The sequence below is a fragment of the Megascapheus bottae genome, chromosome 12 (assembly GCF_031878675.1).
Source record: "Megascapheus bottae isolate mThoBot1 chromosome 12, mThoBot2.hap1, whole genome shotgun sequence".
NCBI classification, from domain to species: domain Eukaryota; kingdom Metazoa; phylum Chordata; class Mammalia; order Rodentia; family Geomyidae; genus Megascapheus; species Megascapheus bottae.
The window spans coordinates 17,688,282-17,700,991 of NC_143520.1; the positions used below are offsets into that span (position 1 = coordinate 17,688,282).

A 12,710-nucleotide genomic window follows, 5' to 3' on the forward strand; every position below is an offset into this window, starting at 1 on the left:
ATGAACATTGATAAAAACATAAATTCAGACTTGAAATCAATGAATTCAGACTTGAATAAATTATTTGCCTGTTCACAGGTGGTGGTTCTTGTTTGTACATATATATGTTATGTATGCATATGAATATATATTCATAAATGTGTATCTTTTTGATGTTCCCTCACTTTTTAAAAATTGCAGCATCTGAACTTCCAAAGTGAATCAATAACCTAATTAGCTGATTTTAATGATTTGATGATTATAATGATATTGCTATAATTCTGTTTGATTATTTTTGGTTTATTTTTGCTTGTCATAGAGGGTATTTTGTAATAAAACTCCAAAACATACTCCTCATTCAAATAAGACAAAAGTAGGAACTTTGCCCTTATGTCCAAGTCCCTGCAGTCTGACTGACTTTAGGAAAAATGAGAATGAACATATATTGGTGATAATATGTCTTTAGAGTTAGTTTCAAATTCCAATCTGTGATGATTACTGGCTTCATTTATAACCATATTAGAATAAACTATTCTCTTAGCTATCAGCTTCAGTTTTAATCTCTTCAAAATATAATTTTAACCATAGTAGGTATTAAAAGAGCAGCTCATTGTATTTAAACATCGAGAATCCCAAAGCCTTAGAATTTAAGGGAACTTATCTAATCAGGGATCACATTTGCATTATCTTCCTGGACCATAAAGGTAACATAAGCTAAGTAGGTGTAGAACATAGGCCAAGAAATTGTGAGAGGGTGTATGGGTACACTAGATCTTGGGTCAAACTGGTGGTGCATGCCTCTGTAAGGCATTTTCTGTGCACCTCAAGTTGCATTCTAATGTGAAAATATTGTGCGTATAAGTCTGAATTTTAGGATTTGACAGGGAAAACGTGATATCTAGATTTTGATGTGAAAATTTTCATCACAGATTTTGTTGTTGTTGTTGATGATATTTCAAACTCTGTTATAAGTCGATTGCATCTGTTGAGCATATCTAGACTATATCTAGAACCTCTCATAGAGAAATGGAAACACTGAAGCCCACAGGGTCAAGTGACTTTCTGAAGGTGAGTTATTAACGAAATAAGAAGTAAAACCAGGCCCTTGAACTTGTGATTTAAGAATTCCACTTTTGACAAATTCTGTTTCATTATTTAATATATACGTGATGCTTTAGAATTATATTATCAACTACAGGCCACAGCTATAATATGCATACCATTACATTACATAGTACCGAGTGATCGGAACCTATAAGACTCTTAAAAGAAACATTTCTGTAGAGAATTTGATTTAAAACACTGCTTTAAAAAATCTTAAAACATTTCTCCCATTACATGAGCTTTCTTTCCCATCAGCTTCAACTATATTCTACCTTGAAACTTACCATGGGCTCATTGCTATGTTTCTAACATTTTTATTAAATAAATGCAGTAGAGCAATTAAATATTATTTCATAGTAATCAAGCACACATTTTAACAGTTTCTTTGCATAAACTTGAAATAGCTCACATGAGCCTACATAAATGCATTAATATTTATAAATAATTCATTAAGTCTAGATTTTCAGAAATATAGGAAAGTATGGGTAGAATCCATTGGAGAATATCTGCATGTCATTTTTTGTATTATAAAACCAAAAAATATGATTCATTTGTTAATTTTCAGAGTTTTCTTGTCAAGGAATCCCTAGACTCTAAAATCTAAATGCTGATTAACAGGTTTTGAAGAGAAGTGTTTTTGGTATTCTTACATTAGAGCAAAACAAAATTTGAGTTTAGAATTCTAATGGGCAAATCTCAATATTATTATACAGAGCTCACCACCAATCATTAAGTTCTAATCCTCTTGAGACACTACATTTGAATATTCAAATCAAATTTTAATATGACCAGAAATCTTTTCAATCCTAAATCTGAAACCACAAACTGATGACACCATAACTGAGCACAATTGTCCATATCAATTATAGACATTTTGGAACAGGCTGCTTAGAAATGAAATCTATTGATTATATCACATAGTACCATTCTATGGCTGTGAAAATTTCTTAGCACTGGTTTTGTCCCTCCCTCAAAGTGTTTATTCTTCTCTGTGACCTTCAACTTGATTCAAGATTTTTAAATTTCCTGCTAACTAAAGTGGATGCAATTCTTGACCTTACTGGTGGGAATAGTCCAAAAATCTCTCAAGTGCTATAGGAGCTAGCTAATATGCATAATATTCCATAAAAGAATCATTATTTTATGGATATCTGTAAATATATAATAGCTCTTCTGGTCAATTACAAAAGACATTCCCAACTTCAATACATAAAGTAATTTTTAGTTAGATACCATATTTTAGTTTCATAACTTAAATACTTGACATAAACTTGAAAATGTGGAAATCTGAATATGAGAAGTCAAGTTGCTTTTCTTTGATTAAGAAACATATGAAAAATTACTTTGCAAGTTGAAAAACTTCCTTACATCTTTTAGGATTTTATAAATGTACATGGGATGGAATTGATATCAAAAAGAAACAATTATGGTAATTTTGATTAAATTAAAAAGGCACTATTTGGTTGATTATAGAAACAAAATATAAGAGGCAAAAATATGACAAATAAATCATGTTCTCTTTCTGAAACTGTTTTTTTCTTCCTGGCCTTGTTTGGGTATATTGAGTCTCAGTTGCTCAGGCTATATGGATAGCTGATAGGTACCAATAAGAGAACTTAATATAAGAAGTGATAGAAGTCTCAGTTAATTGGAGGTAAAAGAGACTAGTGACATAGAAGATGAGAATACAGGTTGATAAAACCCCTAGACATTGGTGTACAACATGCTTTTGAGTCATAAGAAAAAACAGAACAACAAGACATGGGCTACAGTTCAGAAATATGTTAAAGTTACTTAACATATTTAGATCCTTTATTTAGAAAATGTTGTCTGCTTCCACCCCAACCAGCTTACAAGGTGGGTTTTTTGTTTATTTGCTGTGTCTAAACTTTTCTATTTAACCATCGGATAGCACTAAGCTTGGTAAATATATAGTTACTCACTGGGTACTGCACTAAACACTAAAGTAAAATAAAAAGCATTAAGTGGAGTCATCAGTGGTCATATACTATGGGAGACATTCCACCAAAAGTAACACAGAGAGAAACTATTCACAAAGGAGTCTTCTTAGGAAAAAAACTCAAGTTGTTATAATATATGTTCTAAGGCATTTATTTTCCAGTATGCATAAAAATTAAGACAGAGAAAAGAAGTCATGTAAACTCAGAGGAAAAACAAAAACCCTGAAGGTATTTAGGTTTTTAGTTTACCAAGAAAAAACTTCACAACAGCGATTGTAAATATTTCTAATACTACAGGGAAAATATCCAAAGAATTGTAGTATAATATCTCAGTTTTCAAACATGAACAGCAAGCCAGATACTTCTGGCACAGGTTTAAGTGTGACACCATATATGGGAGACCTATAAAAACAGTAGAGGAGAAAAGGGCAGAAAGCATTCTGATGAATAATTCGCAAAGTCCCTGTCAATTCTGATGTAAAACATCATATAAGTTCAACAAGTTTTAAACATTCCAAGTAGTATGAAGACAAGTTAGATTGTTATAGTCAAACAAAGAAACCAGGACTAAAGAGAAAAATTAGAAGAGAACAGAATAATTGTTGGTTTCTTATAACCAAGACTGGGAAATAAAAAAAGTAGTGCAGGAACATTTGAAAAAAATGAAAACATGAGAATATTTTGTCAATAGGCAGAAGTAAGAAGAAATACTGAAATAAATTTTTCAGGTAGACAGGAAACATTTCTAGTAATTTCTTGAATTCATAGAAAGAAATAAAGAATACTGAAAACACATGGGGGAACATAGAAAATGACATATATTCTCTCTCTTTTAAAAAAAGTTTCTGTTAAAGATTGAATTGTAAAAAAAAAATAACCAATAAGTGTAATACCAGATTAGAGATTCATTACAGATATAGATGCAATGTATGTGAAGTGAAAATAGTAGCAAAACAGAGGTAAAAGAGCAAATTGTATCTTTGTATAGATTTAAGGTGTATTACTGCCCTAGGTTTACAATTGCTATTTTTTTTTTTCCAGTCCTGGGGCTGAAATCAGGGCCTAAGCAGTCTCCTTGGATTTTTTTCAAGGCTACAGCTCTTCCACTTGAGCCTCAGGAATACTTCCTTCCGGCTTTTTTCTATGTATGTGGTACCGAGGAATGGAACTGGGGTCTTTGGCAGGCTAGGCAGGCACTCTACAAATACGTCAAACTCCCGGTCCCTACAACTGCTAAAATTTTTATAAACTAAGATGCCTTTTTGTTTTAATTACTGAAACAACTACTAAGAAAATACAGTTTTTAATGTTTAATGTTTTCTCCATATATAGAAATAAGAAATGTCTGAAGTAACAAAAATCATTCTTATTTGATTTGCTCACACTGCATATATACAATTATATCACATTGTATCCCATAAATTCATATACTTCTTGAAGCTGTATGGATTAGTAAAAAGAAAAAAATTCATGCTGTATCCTATAAATATATATCAAAATTATGCCCCAATTTACAAAAATTAACAGAGAAATTAACATAATAATGCTACAAATTTGCAAATTATGGGATACAAAAGATGGCCCGTTAAAGGAAGAAAGGAGGAGAAACATGGCAAACATAACAAATTGCCAAATAACAAAGGTAGTTAAAATGCAATCAATAATCAAATAAGGGAATTAATTAAATATTTCAAAGTTAGGAACTATCTTGTAGCATCACAGTGCAAGAATTAACTACACTCATGATTCAAAGCTGTTCCTGGCAGAAAAGACCATGAGAATATTAGTTTCAAGTAGCCATCAAAAAGCCAGACATGGAGTGATGGCTCAAGTGTCAGGAAAAGCTAGAAGACAATGCGCAGGCCCTGAGCTCAAGCCTCAGTACTAACACACAAAACATCTGTAAATGATATACCTGAATTCATTTTATTTATATTTATCATTTTATGGAGCTAAGATTGAGCTTAATGCCTTAAGCCTAGTTTAGATAAGCACTTACACTATAAGCCTAAGAGACTTGTTTTAGATTCAAAGACTTACATATGTTGTAAGTAAAGATTTATAAAAGAATATATCATTTAAAAAGTAATTATAGCAAGAACGGAGAAGCTATATTATGATCAGTTAAAATAGAATTTATGATAAAGTATTTTCAGAATGAAAGACGGGTATTTCATAAAAATAGAAGGGTCAATATCAGGAGTGTATAACAATTACAAATGAAAAGACATCTAGCAACAAAAACTTATTAAAAAGAAAACATCTGCCAGAAATTGAGAGGAAAACAGACACTTCCAAAATTATGATCGTAGATTCCAACCTGGTGTCAAATTCTCCATTCACTCTCAGTAAATGATAGAACAACTACACAGAAAAGTCAGCAAGGCTATAAAAGACTTGAAATTTCTATTCACCTAATTGGCCTGCCTGACACTGGGAGACACTGCATCCAGCAGGAGGACAATACATCTTCTTTTCAAGGGCACAGAGAGCACTTCCCAGGGTGGACCACATACTGCACTGTAAAACAAATTTCTACGTATTGGACAATAGTTTTTTATTTAAAGTGTTTCCTGACTATAATGGAATTGAATAAAAGAATCATCAACAATTAGTTTGGGGAAATCCTAAATATTTGGATATTGAGCATCATATTTCTAAATAATTCTGTCACATAAGACATTAGAAAGAAAATTGGAAAATATTTTATATAGGAAAATATAGAAACATGTTATATTATGATACATAGTCAAAACTCGAATTAGAAGAAAATGCATGGCTTTAAATGCTTTTGTTGTCCATGAAAAATAGCCTCGAATCAATAATCTAACATTACCTATTAAATAAATAGAAATGGTACAATATATTGTATACTACACAACTATTAGAAAGAAAATAATAATAATGTAAATCAGTAAAAAAAAAAAGGAAAGTCAGTGAAGTAAATACTTAGATCATTGTAAATTTTAATGAATTGAACAGTTTTCAAGGGGGATCAAATAGCTAATAAAGACGAAGAGAAATGTCCCACCTCTTTAGCATAATTGTCATCAAGAAAATAAGCCACAACACCCAGGCTAGGTGGCTCATGCCTGTAACCTACCTACCCATGAAGCTGGGATCTGAGGATCATGGTTCAAAGCCAGAGGCTGAGATCTGAGGATCAACATTCAAACCAGCCCACGCACAAAAGGACCTGAGATTCTTATCTCCAATTAACCTCTAAAAAACCGGAAGTGTGGCTTGGCTCATGGGTCAGGCAATAGCCTTGAGCTGAAGAGCTCAGAGACATCACTCAGGCCGAGTTTAAGCCCCATGACTCACAAAAAAAAAAAGAACAAAGTAAAAGAAAAAATACAGCCAATAAACCACAACGGTGGACCAGGAGGCTTGCCTAGTGGTAGAGTGCTTGCTAGCATGCATGAAGCCCTTGGTTCAATTCCGTGGTACCACACACAGAGAAACATCTGGAAGTGGTGCTGTGGCTCAAGTGGTAGAGTACTAACTAACCTTGAGAAAGTTCGCGAAGAGTGCCTGGGCCTTGAATTCATGCCCAGGATAGGCCAAAAAAGAAAAAGAAGAAAGAAAAGAAGCCACAACAAATAGTGGTGAGAATTTGGGGGAAAAGGGGCACTTACACACTGTTAATGTTAATATAAATTAGTGCAGCCAGTGTGAAAATCAACATGGAGCTTTCTTAAAAACTAAAGATGGAACAACTATGGTATCCTGCTATATGTATGTATCTGAAGGAATGTAAGGCAGTGTACCATCTGAATACTTACACACTCATGTTCAAAGCAGCACTGTTTACAATTGTCAAAATATAGCCTTAAATTTGGGGCCTGTAGCCTGATGAGTGGAAAAAGATAATATGAGAGGGCATTATTCAGCCAAAAAGCAGGAGGAGATTATGTTGTTGGAAGGAAAATGGATAAACGCAGAAACAACCACATTAAAGGAAATAAGTCAGAATAAAAATATACCCCAAACATCACATATCTCTCTGAAATGTCTAATCTACTCCTTTTTTTTTTTTTGGCCAATCCTGGGACTTGAACTCAGGGCCTTGAGCAGTGTCCTTGAAATTTTTTCTCAAGGCTATAGCTCTACCACTTGAGCCACAGCACCACTTCAAGCTTTTTTCTATGTATGTGGTACCGAGGAATTGAACCTGGGTCTTACATACATGCGAGACTGGCACTCTTACCCCTAGGCCAAACTTCCAGCCCTAATCTATTCCCTTTAATGAATGATAAGAATGTAAGAAATTTTTTTCTGTTTTGTATTGTATGCCAACAGGAACAGGGAGGAAAAATTATATTATATAAATATAATATAAATATATATGCATATAAACATATAAAATATATAAATATTTGCATATTATATACATGTATGAAAATAGACAAAACAATCCCATATAAATTACTTTAAGTAAAAAAGGAAGGGGATGTAGAAGAGTAAAAGAGAAGAGACTTTCATCTGGGCACACTGTATGCATTTGTGGAAATTCCAAAATGAAACCCCATTTATAAAATTATTGTATATAATATAAAATTAAAATAATTAATAATTAAATAAAAAAGAGCTAATATGCTGTATTAAACTTACCCTGTGAAAAGAAGGGGACTCAAATAGATAAATTGGGAAAAACAGAAAGTTATTAGTAGTAACTGAGACATTGGTGTCAGACTGTATGAAGAAATATTACAAACTTTATTAAATTCACAAACCTACCATTCATGAGCAAAGTCACAAGGCTCGGAACAAACAAAACCATTTTAAGAACAAACACCTAAGCAAACGGGAGTCCTTACATTGCCTAATGACTTTTCTTTTTCTTTTATTATCAGGGTGATGTATAAAGGGGTTAGAGTTAAATGAGTAAGGTAGTGAGTACATTACTTCTTGAATATTGTTACCCCTTTGCATATTTTTCTCTCACTTCCCTTCCCCCACAACTCACAAAGTGTAAAGTTCATTTCCAGTGTATTGTCTTGTGGATAGAGCTGTTGTATTTGTTTACCCTTGGCCTTTATCTCATCATCTTGTTTTCCCCCTTCCCTAATTCAAATAAGCAAATACACAGATATACAATATACTAGTAGCAGAAGATCACGATAACTCATAGCTTTATGTATATGGTCCTATATGATGATGCTAAGTGAAATGCACTCCTGGATATCGAAACAGGAGGTTTATTCTTGTGATTGTTATTTTTAATATACTATGTGAAGTTATTTGTTTTCTCTTATGCTTCCCCTCTTATAGTTTACCTGATTTTTTTTTATCATAAAGCTACACTATTCAAGACAGTGTTATACTGGTGTAAAGTCAATAAACTCATGGAAGAGAATTCAAAGTCCAGAAATAAATCCTTATATTTATAATCAGTTGATTTTCAGCTACATTAGTAAGATTTTAGTGGGAAACTTGGTCTTTAAAGAAATGGTTCTAGGAAAATTGAATAGCATATACAGAATAAACTTTGACTCTTAGCTTATGATATAAAAAAAATCAATGTAAAATGGGGGCTCTCTGACCAGCAGCATGGCAGTCGGCAAGAACAAGCACCTTACAAAAGGCGGCAAAAAAGGAGCCAAGAATAAAGTGGTTGACTCATTTTCTAAGAGAGATTGGCATGATAGGAAAGTCCGGGCCATGTTCAATATAAGAAATACTGGGAAAACAGTCATGAGGACTCAAGGAACTGAAATCGCATCTGATGGCCTCAAGGACGGGGTGGGTGTTTGAAGTGAGACTTGCTGATCTGAAGAATGATGAAGTTGCATTTAGAAAATTCAAACTAACTAATGAGGATGTTCAGGGCAAGAACTGCCTGATCAACTTCCATGGCATGGATCTCACACGCGACAAAATGTTCTCCATGTTCAAAAAGTGGCAGACCGTGATTGAAACTCATATTGATATTAAGACTAGAGATGGTTGTTTGCTTTGTCTGTTCTGTGTTGGCTTTACAAAAACAAAAACAAATAAAACCACAACAATCAGATCTGCAAACCTTGTATGCTCAGCACCAGCAGGCCTGCCAGATCAGGAAGAAGATGATGGAAATCATGACCTTAGAAGTTCATACAAATGACTTGAAAGAAGTAGTTAATAAGTTGATTCCTGACAGCATTGGGAAAGACATAGGAAAGGTTTGCCAGTCTATTTATCCACTTCATGATGTTTTTGTTTGGAAAGTAAAAATGCTGAAGAAGCCCAATTTTGAATTGGGAAAACTCATGGAGAGTCATGGTGAAGGTGGTAGTTCTGGAAAAGCTACTGGGACAAAACTGGTGCTAGTTGGGTGTGCTGATGGATATGAACCACCAATCTAAGAATCTGTTTAAAATTCAGAGTTTTAATAATGACAAATAAAAGAACTATTTGTGAAAAAAATCAATGTAAAATGGTAATAAAGCTGCATGCAAGAACAAAAACTGCAAATTTTTAGAAGAAATACTAATAGAAAATACTTGTTAGTACAAGTAAAGATTTCTTGGATATGATTTCACATGTAAGATCCATAATATTAAAAATTGACAAGAATGGAATCATTATTTTAAACATTTGGTTTTCAAAAAAGGTATCATTCAGAAGATGAAGAGATGACACCAGGATAGAAAAAAAATCTCCAATTACTCATTTGATATGATTTGTATCTTGAATATATAAATACTTTCACTAACTTACCAAAAAAAAAAACCCCACATTAGAAAATGTATGTGGGTAGCCTCAAAAGGGCTTACAGTGGTCCCTGTTTCCTCTGAACTTTTCTTGCACAGTGTCCCTACACACTGCATCATAGAAGGGCTAGGTGGTCAATAGATGGTAGCAGAACTGATGGGTGTCACTTAAAAACAAGTTGACATCCATTAGGGCACAGAGGTTTCATTTTAACAAGTGCACTTATATATACTATACTTCTTGATTATAATTAATCCTGTACCTTTTTCCTTCTGTCTTGTCCCCTTTGCCAAACCAATCTCATTAAATTACCCAACTTATTCAATTTTCACATGTTTATAGGAAACTGTGTCACTTTAAAAGCTAGATTATGTAAGCCCCTAAAGATTGTTTCTTGCTCTATTTCTTTTAGATTCACTACGCTACTGGAAGCCAGCTATCATGTTATATGGAGATGTACAGCTAATAGCCTGCAAGTGACATCTTGGAAGTAGATATTTAGCTTTGGTCAAGGCTTCAGATAGCTAACATCTTTACTATAATTTTACATGAAATCCTGAGAGAGAAACAGAAAGCTAAAATGCACCATACCTTTGGTCTTTAGAAATAAATGCTTTGCATTGTTCAAAGTTGGTTGGAACAATCTATTTAAAATCAAACAGTTTATAGTTAATTCACTGGAAAGAAGATTTGAATGTATTATTCTCCAAGGAAGATCCATGGATGGCTACAAAGTTCACAGAAAGCTTTATTGTTAGGCACTAGGAAAATACAAATTTATGATATTAATAAAAGCACAGTCGAATCACTATAATAAATAATAATTGGGTGGAGGTGGAAGAGAATGTGTTTAGACTATGTGAGGTTCTATGTTCATTACCAACTCCTAACAAACAAACAGTTAAATAATAAGCCCAAATGAAAATCTAAAACTATGTTGATGTTGCCAAGTATTGATGAATCTGTGGCAAAACTGGAATTGTCACACATTGTAGTGGGAGAAGTCTGCGTAGAATAAACTGCTTAGAAAGCTAAATATACACTTACCAAGCAATTCTGAAATTTCATTATCTACTAAATGGAAATACAAATATATATCAATACAAATATTTTCATATGACTTTATAAAAGCTTTTTTCATAAATAAACTAAACTAGAAACAATCAAAATATCCATTGACTTCTTAATGGATGAATTAATCCTATTCCATGCATAACTCCTGTATAGTACATTTAAATATTGAAATGCTTTTCAGCAATAAAAGAGAAAACCACTGGTATGTGCTATGGCATGACTGGTTCTGAAAAAACATTGTAATAAGTGTAAGACGTCAGATACAAAAGACTGCATATTGAATTAATTCATACATACAGTATTTCCAGAAAATTAAAATATGCAGAGAAAGACAATAAACCAGTGTCTGAGACTAGGATTAGATGTGGAGATCAACTGTCCAGAGACAGGAGACAAATTTCTGTGAATAATAAAAAATAATGTGCTGACACTTGATTGTAGTGAAGGGGCACTAATTCTGAAAGTTTATTGGAAGTATTGTTCTGTGCCCCAATAGCAGATAAACCTACTGCACATATATTACATCTAAGGAAAAATATTAAAATGGTCTGAAAGATGTACAAAGTCCCATGGTAGCATGAGTCCTTTGAAATGAAGACACCTGGGAAAAATTCATGAGTATGTAGAAGTTGAGGTAAAACTCAAAAGTTGAAAGATTTGTGACAGGAGTTTAAAGAGAAGGGAAGTCCTAGTCAGAGAAAAGATTAAAGATGCAAGGCTGTGGAATAAAATGAATTGGCATGATCAGAAGTACAGTAACTATAGTTGAGAGTAAAGCAAAGAACAGTCTTGGAATAAAAGGCAAAGTTTGACTTGACCCAGTAGGCTATGTGGAGGAGTGAAGTATATTACATAATCTCTAGTCCCGACACTCCTTTGCACGTCAGACTTAAAAACCGTAAAACATACTGGCCAATCACTGATGGTTTTGGGCCATATTTCTATCCCTTAACCACTGAGTCTCTGTGTTCTCATGTCCTGTGGCTTGGGGGTTACAGGACAGGCAGGAAGCCAGCAGTTCCAGAAGCAGGACTCAGCCTCCTTATCTAGCTCAGGGGTTACTGGTCTGTGGCTATTCTTCAGTTTCCACTACAAGCAGCTCTTCCTCCCTCTTCTTATTCCACTTGTCTCCCTGCCCTGTGCTTTCAGCCTGACCAGGTTCCCTGGTAGTTCTCAGCAGGGTGGGAGACTCAACCCACTTCAGTCTCCCATGGGGTGGTAGACCAAAGACCCAGGACTCTGAGTAGCCCATCCCACTCCCCAGTGCATCCATTTGTGCCTTTAGACTGAAAATGAGAAAGTTAGGGCTCTTTCTCCAGCATTTGCACTGAGTGTTGGGGCCAGAAGGGATTGTGTGCTTAATTAATCCTCAGCACTCTGGCCTTTAAGACCATGGCTCCCCTCAAGTCTAGAGACCTTACCTTCTTATGGCAGACATAGTGGGGGCAGGTCTTCAAAGGGAAATGCTTTTGGATGGCTACCCCAAATCTGCCATCCATCTGTGTGTGTATGGGAGGGGACAGTGACATGGCCCTAGCCCTCCTCTCCAATGTGCCACTTAGGAAGTGTCCCCAAGGGGAAAGGAGACTCAGCTGTTCCCTCAACAACTTATGTGGACAGGAAATTAGGCTGGAAACTTCTAGAAAAGCCCTTGACTTGCTCACGGCTATTTTTGCAAGGAGGTAGGAGCCAGCATCTTCAGTGGAAAAGCCAGTCTTCTCAGCACACAGCAGCAGACCAGAGCATTATACACACAATAATGTGAATCAAGTTTGGAGTCCCCTTTTGGGGGAAGCAGAATAAACTACCACCCCACCACATGTGTGACTTCTCAACTTCCCACTGCAGGTTCCATTTTTTAAAATAGAAATTTTCAACCCCCTGTACTTATCTAAT

At 34.5% G+C, this 12,710-nt stretch overlaps 1 pseudogene; it reads left to right on the forward strand.

The window, feature by feature from the left end:
- Positions 1-8,597: 8,597 nt before the first annotated feature.
- Positions 8,598-9,403, forward strand: LOC150056285 (small ribosomal subunit protein eS1-like; annotated as a pseudogene).
- The last annotated feature ends 3,307 nt before the right edge of the window (positions 9,404-12,710 follow it).